General features: G+C 38.7%; 1 protein-coding gene across 5 annotated transcripts in view; it reads right to left on the reverse strand.

The window, feature by feature from the left end:
- The window catches only part of LOC132092378 (myelin transcription factor 1-like protein), a 54,651-nt gene extending 42,958 nt beyond the window's left edge, over positions 1-11,693 (reverse strand). For 4 of the 5 annotated variants that reach the window (XM_059498597.1, XM_059498599.1, XM_059498598.1 and 1 more), the window contains exon 1: positions 10,974-11,214. The gene's annotated coding sequence lies outside the window, so the exon portion shown is untranslated. Of the gene's footprint in view, positions 1-10,973; positions 11,215-11,487 lie in introns of those variants that run through there. The other variant, XM_059498596.1, reaches the window with a different exon arrangement.
- Positions 11,694-11,998: the final 305 nt, after the last annotated feature.

Below are 11,998 nucleotides of genomic sequence, written 5' to 3' on the forward strand. Positions count from 1 at the left end.
CCGTGTGTGTCGGCGAGAACGGAGCACAATCCAACACTTTTTTAGAAAAGCATAAGAAGCAAAGCAGAACTATCTAAAACAGTTTGGAGATTAAAATAATTGTGAAATAGGTAAAAAAAGACCGATTGAACCTTTTAATGACATTGCTCTGAGACCTTCAAAACACGCAACGCACACGGACTTAATTGCAATTTGAAAATCACACTAAGGATATTGCAGTTCATTATTAATGTTGGTGGGCTATATCGTTGTGATGAGTGGGTTCCCAGTTCCCGCCTCCTTCTTCCTGTGATTGTGAAGATTTTAATGTTTTACACTGGTGCCGAAGCCAGGGAGGAAGGAGGGGCGCGCTGCCGAAGATCCTTCGCCGCTGGGGTGAATCCGCAGTGCCATCGAGCAGGGCGAAGGAGTCTGCCGCCGAGGGTGCTCGATGTGGTGGGCTGGAGTGAGTTGCCGGGGGGGGGGCGAACTCACTCCAGCCCACCGCCTCGATGACTCCTTCGTGGAAAGAGGTGGGAACCGGCGGACAATCAAACAAAGTTTTAATAACCAAATAAACACAAAACAGCGCGACAGCCCCTCTCGGATGACTGCCGTGCACAAATAAAAAACAAACACAAAATAAAACCCAGGCCTGGTCCTCTCTCGTCCTTCACTGTCATCGCTCCTCTTTTGTATCTTTCCGATCTCCTCCGTGGTTCTTGAGACCGGTGAGTGTTGCTCATTTCCCAATCACTCCACCGGCCTAGCTCTGTTCCCATGGCACTAGGCCCCGCCCCACTCGTCACATTCGTGCAGCCCTAGACTGAACTGTGTTAGTGTCTGTGTGTCATTGAAACGCAAAATTAGCTGCAGCCAAGTGACTTTGTGCGACCCACCTTGTTCCATTCCGTGACCCACGAGTGGGTCGCGACCCACAGTTTGAAAACCCCTGATTTAAAGCCTATTTAATAATTACACCAAAACAAAAAAGCCAATTCAGAACAAAATAACAGAAAAATCAGATACACCAGCCTAAGAAATTCCCCAAATTAAAGCACACACTGAAAAACACACAAACCTCTATTAAATACACCTCTATTAAATGCCATCCTATGACACATAATGTAGGTGAAAATGTCATGATGAACTTTGCAGCTCTTAGCTTGTTCACAATGTGGGGCACCTTGCAGCTTGATCTGGCCGCTTTCACACCATACCTGCTAATTACATCTCCTCCTCTACTCTACAGCATCCCACTGGGCACCACCATGCGTTACCTCTGCAGCTGGTGAGCGTGTGTGTGTTCTCATGTGTGTTTGGGATAGTGCACAGCTCGCCCAGTTATTACACATAGATAATTGTATTTCACATACGGACACGTGTAGTTGTGCACGGAGAGCCTAGAAACCCATGTCTGTTAAAAAAGAAACCATTCTGAAGAGCATCAAAGAGGTTTGTGAAGCTAAATGCGCCATTTGATTTTTAAAGCCACTGACAATTCAAGGCAAACGCTTCCAAAACCTATTGAGCCGCCTATGAAGACTGCATTTTAATCCTAGACACATTCCAAAAAGAAGATATATTTTCACCATTTTGCAGAAGCAATCCGTAATGCATTGTGACAAGCTTATACAGCACTCAAGCCATGCCAGAATGACTGCATTTATGAGTTCTGAAAAATTAGCCATATTTACCTTCTTAGTTACTTTCCAAGAGCACAGACTTCGGAATCTCTTTAAGTCATGATGTTTCAAATACTGTTTGCTTTTGGGATTTGAAAAAGCATTTAGACCCAGAGATCATGATGTGTGATGTCAGCCTTAACGAGCCGATTGGGGTCATGTCAATTACTGCAAAACAAAATTGTTATTTGTTACAATAAGATGAATTTGTGGATGTTGGCTGCACAATTTAGTTTGGTATTTTGTGTACAGTTGATGAAGAAAAGCAAATACATTTTGTCTTAAGTATACTTCCACAGCTGACAGCTTAAAAAAAAAATTAGGATGTTGGTGGAAGCAACACATAATTTTATTTTATATACGTAGAAGTCATTTAAAACCTAAAGTCATTTTTTTTTGACTATTCTCTGGTGTTGCCTGTATTGAAATCAATCCGAGTCAAGTCTCTTATAAAGTCAAGTCTTTTTGCATAGAGCACCATCTACCTATGTGGCACATGCTTTGCTTCCTACGTGGTGTTTCAAATCACTCACTTACAGTTAAGGTAACTATCTCAGCAGCAGGCAGGGAGTAGGTTTTGGAACAGAGCTTGAGCTTTTATTAGCGTACAAAAAACCAAACCAGAGCTTGAGAGCTTGACATCTATAATCAAGCCCATACACCTGTCCAAAGCGCTCTTTGTCAACTAATGAGTCTTTCCAGGCTCGGTTCAGCGCACATCTGTCCAAAAGCGTACGGGTACTAATTCTCCCCATATTTATAAGCTTGGTGCAGTGCCGGAATGTGATTAGTTATATGTTGCACTGGGCTCTGTTTCCAGCTTTGTCACCAACAAATTCTAATCAGTGTGGCAAATCAGCACGGATTGAGTCGAGATGGAGAGGAAATATGATTTTAATCAGCATGCAGTGCTCATGCTCCTGTCTGTCTCATTCACAACACATTCAGAGACTGAGAAAGCATGGAGCAATCAGCCAGACCTCCGCTGCGTCCTATCGGAAGGACGTGCTTTAATTACCACCAGCCAAGGCTCCCTTTCTCTCTCTCTCTCCTTCTCACTCTCTGTTTCTCCCTCTCTCTCTCTCTCGCGTCCCTAAAATGAATAATTGCAATAATGAGCCAATTTCATCTAGCTCTCCTTTACCAAAGGATGACAAAAATTACTCATCTTGTTAAAAACCCATATCTACCACAACGTGTATGTGGGAAAAGGGAATATGATGTTGTTCGGTGTGCTTAGAGCAGTGTGCAGGCTATGTACTGTAGGCACATTTGGCCCTAATGAATAATTAGCAGTGTGTTTTAGCTGAGTCACTGTGCTAAAGGGCCTGCACTGGACTCTAATGGAGGTGTTGCCTCACATCTTCCATCACAGGACTGTCCCCACTGAGCCAACTGCATAGCAGCCTGTGTGAGGCACGGCGGAGTGTGTGCGTGAGCGCGTGTGTGTTAAAAATAACAGCTCTCCCACTTCATGACTCATTCTATGAGCTCTCTGTCCGACACTCCCAAACAGTGTCTGGAAAGAAACCCTAGAGCCAACCCCTACATTTACTGACTGGTCATTCCTTACCATCTTTGTGTGTGTGTGTGTGTGTGTGTGTGTGTGCTGCTATACTTTCTATATAAATATCCCCATAGTTAGTTGGTAAAGGCAAAATGTGATGCTCTACTGAAGGTTCCTGCCAGCCCTGTTATATGATGTTGTTATGTAACTTTTCACAGGGCTGGTTGACAATGACAACCGAAGGTGAGAACGGCAGATGGAACACAGATGTCACCAGTGCGTACATGATTTAGTCAGACTGGAGACCGGACCAACTGTGGCAGACTAGCAAAACTGCAAAAAATCCATCACTTCAGACCTGTTTATAAAATATCAGATATTAACGGACTAGCATTATTAATCCTGGATGTCATTTAACAAACAAACATTGCAAAAAACATCTTCTTAATCTTAAAACTGCGATGAAATGGAAGTTGCAACATCTTTTCTTCCATATTGTGATGCAGATCTGAGTGAAGCAGATTGAAAGAAAGAAAGAAAGAAAGAAAGAAAGAAAGAAAGAAAGAAAGAAAGAAAGAAAGAAAGAATCTAGGGTGGGACTTGATTCTAGTCATTGGCTGTTGATTGGATGGAGGATGATCTGAATGCAAGTTTGAAGTCGATTTTATTATTGATGAAGTCCGACATATGTCACCAGAACAAGTCTGTTGTTTCATCAAAATTGGGTTATGATACTCTGATTTAAATTTATGAAGTCAAAACATTAAAAAAGTGAAACGTGCACAGATTCACGATAACATGCATTTAGAAAATATAGATAGGGTGAATTTTTACTTCATGTCGACTTTAATTACTACATTGGCAAATTTTTTTAAGCATACATTTAACTAAACAAGCAAGGTTTATTATATGAGAAAAGAAAAAAAAGAGAAAAAAATGATTTGCAAGTAAGGAATGAAAAATAAACTAGAAAATCCTATTTAATATTCTATGCAATTTTGTTAAAAGTAATTTGATCTTGTTTTAAAGATGTTTGGATATTTTTCCTGAAAAACAAGACAAAAATACTGATTGATTGAGTACTATGATTTTTGCAGTTCACAATAGGAAGCGTGACTGATTATATAAACATTAAAAAGCAATTAAGGCAACACTTTCACAAAAAGACATCCTTCTGTCATCTTCTGGAAATTCGAGAGCTGTATCTTCATCCGATGCCAAGGCAGCAGAACCTGTTCAACTCTTTAGAATGCTTTGTATTCTGTTAACACACTCCTGCAACAACAACCCCAGCAAACCGTGTCTATAGCTGCAGACGCAAAATACCCACTCATGCCCATTTGAGCTCTCTAATGTACTCCATCCTCCTTTCTTTTTAGAACAACACATAAAGTAAAAAGACTGAGCAGAAACCAGATGATCTCTTAAGAGCTGAACTCGTGTAATCACCCCAGATTAGTTATTAAGGAAAATGCCCCCACTGCACAAACACACAAAAGGAATCCTTTTCACATTCAAAAAGAAAGATGATGAGGCCCCTCCATTTACTCCCCCATCCCTTCCACTGGTCTGCAAATGCAACAGGAAATAGGCTTCCATATGTGGCCCCAGCTCATGTTGTGAGATGCTCGCACCGATTGCAGTGAATCATCGCCATTAACGGATAGTCGTGTGTATGCATTGCGCTTTCAACACACAGGCTCGATAGCTTTCCTGAGTCACTGTGCATATATGGGCAAACAGGTCAGTACTGATTTGGAGCTTGTATGCAGTCTATGGGGACAGGGGATCTATGTGTCTCTATGGGGAATTTATACACCAGTGCTTGTTTTCAATGGCTGCCACCAGTCTTACAAATTCCAGATGATCAGATTCACTTAAAGAATTTAATTTAATGATTCATAGTCTCCTGGATGTGGCTGAGAATGAGTGACTAAGTATTTATGACAAGAACAAAAGGTGCATACTCCATTGCATTTTGTAGTACAAATAGTGGGGGTAGAGTACTTAATTTGAAAGTTACAATTTTACATTTTAAATACAAAGATGATAGACATATTTAATCAAAAAACAAAGTGTGGAACATTGGACAATTCATGCACACAAAAGAGTAATCTTCAAAAATTCATACACTAGATGTTAGACTACATAGTGCATTGCGTATATTACGTCTTTTCAGGTGCAACTCAAGTCTTAAACTTCCTTCTCTGTCTTTGACCACAAGATATATTAAATATTAGTCTCTTTGGAAAAGGTTAATAAGCCTATTATAGGCTTTAAAACACTTGGTTTCTGATTCATAAATTGCGGAATTCAGTGGTTGGATATTTCCTAATATTCCATGTTGTCCATAGCAACATTTTATATGAAACCATTCATATAGGTATCTGATACTAGCACTACAGTACATTCATGCCTCTCATATCATCACAGACCTTCGTTCTTGTTGATTATGAATACAAATGCATTTAGCACATGTTTGCATCTCAGTTATCGGCTGCAGTGGACAGGAGCGCACACTGAACGGATCTGCAATAATCCAACCCTGCTGTTTTCGAATAATAACTTTCTGAATATGACCCCTGAACAAACAGACAGTCCTGTCCCCAACTCATGCAATTGGTTGAGTAGGCAATGCTGTGTAGAACGAGATGGTTCAGTTATAATTTTTGGTTTCAGTTTTCAATTGGCTTCAAATGACGCAGTTGTTTAAGTTGTCTCTGCATATTAAGTTGTGAAGAAGAAGGTATTTTATCACTGGAAAAAGTGACTACGACTGTAAATTTGTTCCATTCTTTGTACGGTCTTGTTACATTTTGCAACTATATTATGTAATTTAAAACTAGCATAGAGCTAATTTAGCCTGAGACAGATGTTGATTGCAGATGCTTACAAGGGGTGAGAGGTAAGGCTGGATTTGTTTACACTGCATGCCTGCTGATCCTCAATCCTGGGATCTAACCTGGGCTGCCCCTGAATGTTTTATTCACCCTCACACAAGTCTCTCATTCCCTGTGTTTGGTTGTCTCACACCACCCCCCCCCCCCCCACACACACACACACTCTTTTCCTCCCTCTCCATCCCTCTCTCAACTCAACTAGGTCACAGCAGCATCCAATGTAGATCAGGGCTTCCCATGAAAATGTCAACAGAATAATTTAAAAGAGTGTTGTAGCCTATATACAATAACTTGTTTGTACAGTATAAGATAAACTCTCTTAAGAGTGACAGCTTTGCGGAGAAACAACTAACCTCTAAACCTTGACCTATATATGTAAATAATCCACCTTTATTCATAATACATCTGTTGAATCAGAGCTACAGCAGACTTTCTCAGTGGTTACACTGGTCTTTCCATTTCTTCTGTAATTCTATGGCCGATGTTCATTGTGAAAACATTGGAAAACGTAAAATTGGATCTCTGTTCTTAGAATGAAAGATGTTTTTCAATTCAAGCAATATAATGCTTGTTTTCAAGCATTCAGTATAGTGACACTTTGCCATTCACTGTTGCAGTCTGCCAAGGTTTCATGTCTATTTTGAGTATTCAGAAAGCAAATATAAGAGACACTGCTATTTACATTGGCTGAATATAGAAAACAATTAGTTCTAAAATACTTTATTTTTATTATAATTTCTTTATTTGAAATATTATTATACTTTTTAATTATATTTACTTAATTGTTTTGCCTTTTTGTTTATGCACAAATACATTTGCATACACACTATGTGGGTGTCAGAAAATATCCTTAATACTCTTACCATTATCTTTAGATTATTATGTCATCATCACAAACCACTGCAGAGTGACTGATATGCTCACAATCAGCACATTTACTGATTCAGCCAATAATGTCCATATAAATATTCATAAAAAAAAAAAAAAAAAAGCAATTGAGATATTGTGGTGTTTGGCCTTAACGAGCATGTATGTGTGTGTCCATGCTCATCAGCCAATAAAAGCCTGTCTGTCAGCCTGACAACATTCCTGTAGCACCACATGATTCAGCAAAACTTCACCAAACATGTGTTTAAAATATTCTAGCTGAGCCCCCAGTGTGAGATTTTAGAATTTTAGAATGTATAGCCTTATTGTTTCCATGGCGACATGTCATGCTTGGCATGTGACACACATCGATCCCTTTTATTTGGTTCTTCCTTTTTTATTATTAATATTCATAAACATACTGCCTTGCCTTGCCTATATTATGAAATATCTGATATTCCGATTCTAAAATATGTGCAAGTAAATGTATTTGTTAGTTTAAACACTTTTATAATGACTGTGTTAGTTGATCTATAGGTCTACCGGGTGACGGGCGCCGCCGTGTTAAGTTTGCGATGAATCCGAGCTGTGGGATTTACAACACGTAATTCATCCTTTTCTTACAAAAGATATTAAAGTAAGTCTCCGGTAAACTGGGAGAAGAGCAGATTAAACTTTATAGTTACCTACAAAATCTGTACATGATATATAATAAAACATGTTGTCAGTTTATATTTGTAAGGATCATTATTGCTGCTTCCATAGACATCAGTGAATTCAGCAGTTGATGACGTGATGCACTGAACAAGGGTGTGATCGAATGATTCAGGGACAAGCCAAGACTGATCACACCGGTGTGATCGTACACGTCAAAGTGTTTTAATACCATCAGAGCCACTTTACCTTTTTGTAAGCTTTTTGGTACTGAACACAGTAGATCGTGTGACAGCTTTCAACTTTAACACTAAATCATGAATTTATTATTAAACAGCTTGATTAGTGTCATGCTAACACCAAGAAGTCCAGCAGTTTCACTCAAGCTTGAAGTAACATCTGCTGGAAGCAGAGGGGAATTGGAGAGGAGTTTGGCAGAGAATGGCATGAGTTTGATAGGTAGGCTGGAATGAGAAAATCTCACTCACTTTGACAGCATAAGCACTGACTATCACTGTCTGTTAGTGCGCTATTATAGAACTACAGTATAACAATGAGAGCACTTGCATTCACAATCTTTTGCTAATTATGTTAAAGAACCTGACAAAATACACATATATTTGTGCATTTTACATCGGTTTCATTCTGAATGTCATCGTCTTATTAAGTCTCATGTCTGTTTACATTCTGATGTCCAAAAAAGTTAACATATTGTCACTTAAACATGTTTTTTTTCTTGTGTTATCCATTTCCTTTTTTTTTTCTTTTTTGTAATAAGCTGATTTTTAAAAAAAAAAATTTGTACATATAAACACGCTCATTGTTAGCATTGCAGTGACCTTATTATGACTAGAATGTGATTCCCACACAGATGGTTTTGACATTACAATAAATGTAAAAAAAAAAAGAGTGCAGGTGGTAGTGAAGTATCACTATAAAAATATTAAAACTAGTCAATCATTTCTCAAAACACAATCTCAGTAAAAAAAAGTCACAGACAAATGAGCAAAACATACTGGCATAAGTAAATGCATCAGGATAATATGCATGTACATTAAATGTAATATCTGCATAAATGAAATCTATCCGATTTTTTTCTTTCCAATCTGCCTTCACCAATGATGCTATTTTTATATGTGCCATTGCCACACATCAGACAGAGTGGTTAGTGTTTGTGTGTGTGTGTGGGTGGGTGGGGAGGGGGGGGGGGTTGGTTGGCGACTCATTAAACCTGTAAGATTGTGAAATGGGCAAGGTTTTTCTCTCTGTTTCCCTCTCCTTTTCTCACTGTCTTTCTCCTTCTCTGCGTATAAATGGCTCACTGAGGCAAAGAAACCCTCTGGGGTCATGGAGCTTCTAGCCAGTCAAATAACATCTTCTCCTGGGGACCCTTTCTCCACCTCAAACCTATGCCTACCCTCAGCCTGCACAAGTTCTCATCCTAAATGTGGCACTTTGCTGACAGGAGTGTGCACGAGTTTGGCTGCTTTAAATGGGAATTTCTCTACTGAAGCTTTGTGATAATCTAATGTCATCTCTTGTAGTTAGCCATTTAGTTCCCCAAACCAGAAGCTAAAAGACAAACAAGAACACAAAGAAGAAATGAAAAAAGCAGAAACACAGTATATAAGACATATTGCAAGTCTATATTTCACTGTCATATCAGAATTTAAAAGAATGTTGCTATTGTAAGACTAACTTTAGCAGCAAGAACTGTTATCTATAAAGTCATGAGATCATATACAACATTCATAAGTGTGACAGCTCTCTCCTGAACTCCTGCTGAGACGTCTTACTGCTGATCCAGGATCAGAACCTCCCACTTGAACTTCTCCTGAGCTATTATTATGACTAGATATGAATGCTTTCTGATCAGTTGAAAAGGGCAAGTGTAAAAACACCCCCAGTTAACAATCTCACCTTTCATTGGATAAACGTGTTCAGATGGTTCTACATATGAATAATGCACAAAATCTTCTCTAAAACTATACTTCATCACTGATGGCGATATGCATTGCCGTCTATCATTGTGTGTGAGATTTGCACACCCGATAATCTACATTCATTTACATTTATGGATTTAGCAGGTGCTTTTATCCAAAGTGACTTTCAGTGCAAGACACTTTAAATGTTTTAATTAGTATCATTAGGAAATCTTACAACCAACTAAGAAGAATGATTATTATTTTAAATTATACTTTAATTATTATTATTATTACAATCAATATTAATATTAGTTGGTTTTATGACAAAAAAACTAAACAAAATATTAAAACTGTGTTTATTATCATAAAGATTATGTTTAATTATGATATTTAAAGAACAGGAACATTAATAAATAGTGTTGGTTTTTATACGTTATTATAATCATTTTTATTAATGAGTGTTACTAATTGTTGTAAAGTTGTTATTATAAATAACAAATAACAGCTATAATAATAATAATAATAAATAACAATAATCATCATCATTATTATTATTGTTAATAAATAATAATAATAATTTGTTGTGTTGTTAATAATGTTGTCGTACGATAATATTTTAACCCAAGAAAAAAAACTAACCTTCCATGATGGAAGTCAATAATAATAATAATAATAATAATTAGAATTTTTTTTTTAAATCCAGGAAACAGAAAAAAAATACTCTCCAGGAAAATTAGCTCTCTATGATGGAAGTCCAGTGCATACCAAATCAAATTGCCCTATGGCGTGTCACTGGTTGACATTATATAACAATATATTCACATCTATGGCTGCATTATCAGTGGCTGTTTAATAAGCCCCAGTTGAACAAGCAACTCTTCTCTTCTCTTTGTTCCACAGGTAAATCTACAACAGTCCCATCCAGCAAAGCCCTGCCGCAACTCACATTCAACTTCATAATCACTCAACTTTTGGAGTCACACAGTCATTCTCCTGAGGTGAAAATGTGTATGACGCTCCTGTAATTTTGCTCCTAAACATGCAAAATTAGCCAAAAGGGAACAGCATTCAAAATCATGATTTGCTTAAAAGTATTACATAAGAATAAACTGTCAGGCTTGGGTGAAAAATAAATTTTTTGGACACTAATTATTGAGTGTCATGCACATATGTAGTTGGAAACAACTACTAGTTGGTCAGATAGCTATAGCATTGCAGTTTGAAAGGCAAAGAGGTAGCAGAGCTTACTTTGTCAGACATCTACTCTGCAGCCCTGTGTGTTGGAATGCAAAAGTGATGTCTTCATGAATGCATTAGAAAGTCTTATTTTCTCAAACACACATACACGCAGACAAACATGCAAACTCCTTGTTCGTAAAAGAACATAGAATATGAGGCCACGACATGCCAGCATGGCAACACAAGAAGAACAAGAAGTAAACAAAGTGAAACCTACTGAAATGGCGACACTGTCTTTCTCTCCCCCTCTCTCTTTCTCCTCACACACCGTAGGTCTGAAAGTCTGCACCCGTCTTTTACTTTTGCTCTTTAAAGCGCTTTATTTTTCCCTCAATGCACACTCTTTCACTTCTCTCCTCTGTTCTCCCGAGCTTTCTTTGTCTGAGCTCGGTATTCCGCTAGCACTTGGAGAGATGGAGGGAGAGAGAGTGGAGAAGCAGGGAACTGCAGTCACTCTGGAGAGGCAGTAGAAAGAGCGGGAGAGCGAGGGAGAGAGAAAGTAAAAGAGAGAGAGAGAAAAAGAGAGAGAGAGAGAGAGAGATAGAGAGAGAGGGAGGGAAGTAGAGACACAGACAGACAGGGAGGAGGGAAGTGAGAGAGTTTGAGCATAGAGAGGGAGCTGTGAGCAGAATGTGTGAGGCGGAGAGAAGCGTGTGAGCCGGTCTCCAGAAGCGATGAGACACTGCAGCAGCAGCAGTAAGTGTAGAGGGTGCAGAGCCAGACTTACTCACCTCTTCTGATCGACCGACAGACAGACAAACAGACAGCTTGGACCCTTGGCTTAGGAGATGCACAGGCTGCTGGGCCAAAAACAAAAGGAAGCAGAAACTGTATCACAAAATAAACAAACCAGTCTGCCCAAAGCCAGAGAACAAAGGACAGGCTGGAAATGTATAACCTTAATCGGTCTCTCCCATATTAATTCAGCCATAGACAGTCTGTTTCTAGTCACTCCCTGCCCTGCTCTCCCCACAGACTACAGAGTCTACAAAGCCATATGAGCGCGCTAGCGTGTGCAGCAGTGTGGGTGTCTGTATTTGATATAGAATATGAATTATGTGCCAGTAAAAATGTGCCTCATTGAAAATTAAGCAAACACCATGGTACACAATGGCTACGTCTACGTCTACTTTAAATCCCTGCTGACAATTGCTTAATTTAACAACACTTTCAATAAAATCTCAATTGATTTAGTTATATTTCTAATCAAAACCAAGACAAAAAGGATGAACAAGAAATTCC

The sequence above is a fragment of the Carassius carassius genome, chromosome 18 (genome assembly GCF_963082965.1).
Source record: "Carassius carassius chromosome 18, fCarCar2.1, whole genome shotgun sequence".
NCBI lineage: Eukaryota > Metazoa > Chordata > Actinopteri > Cypriniformes > Cyprinidae > Carassius > Carassius carassius.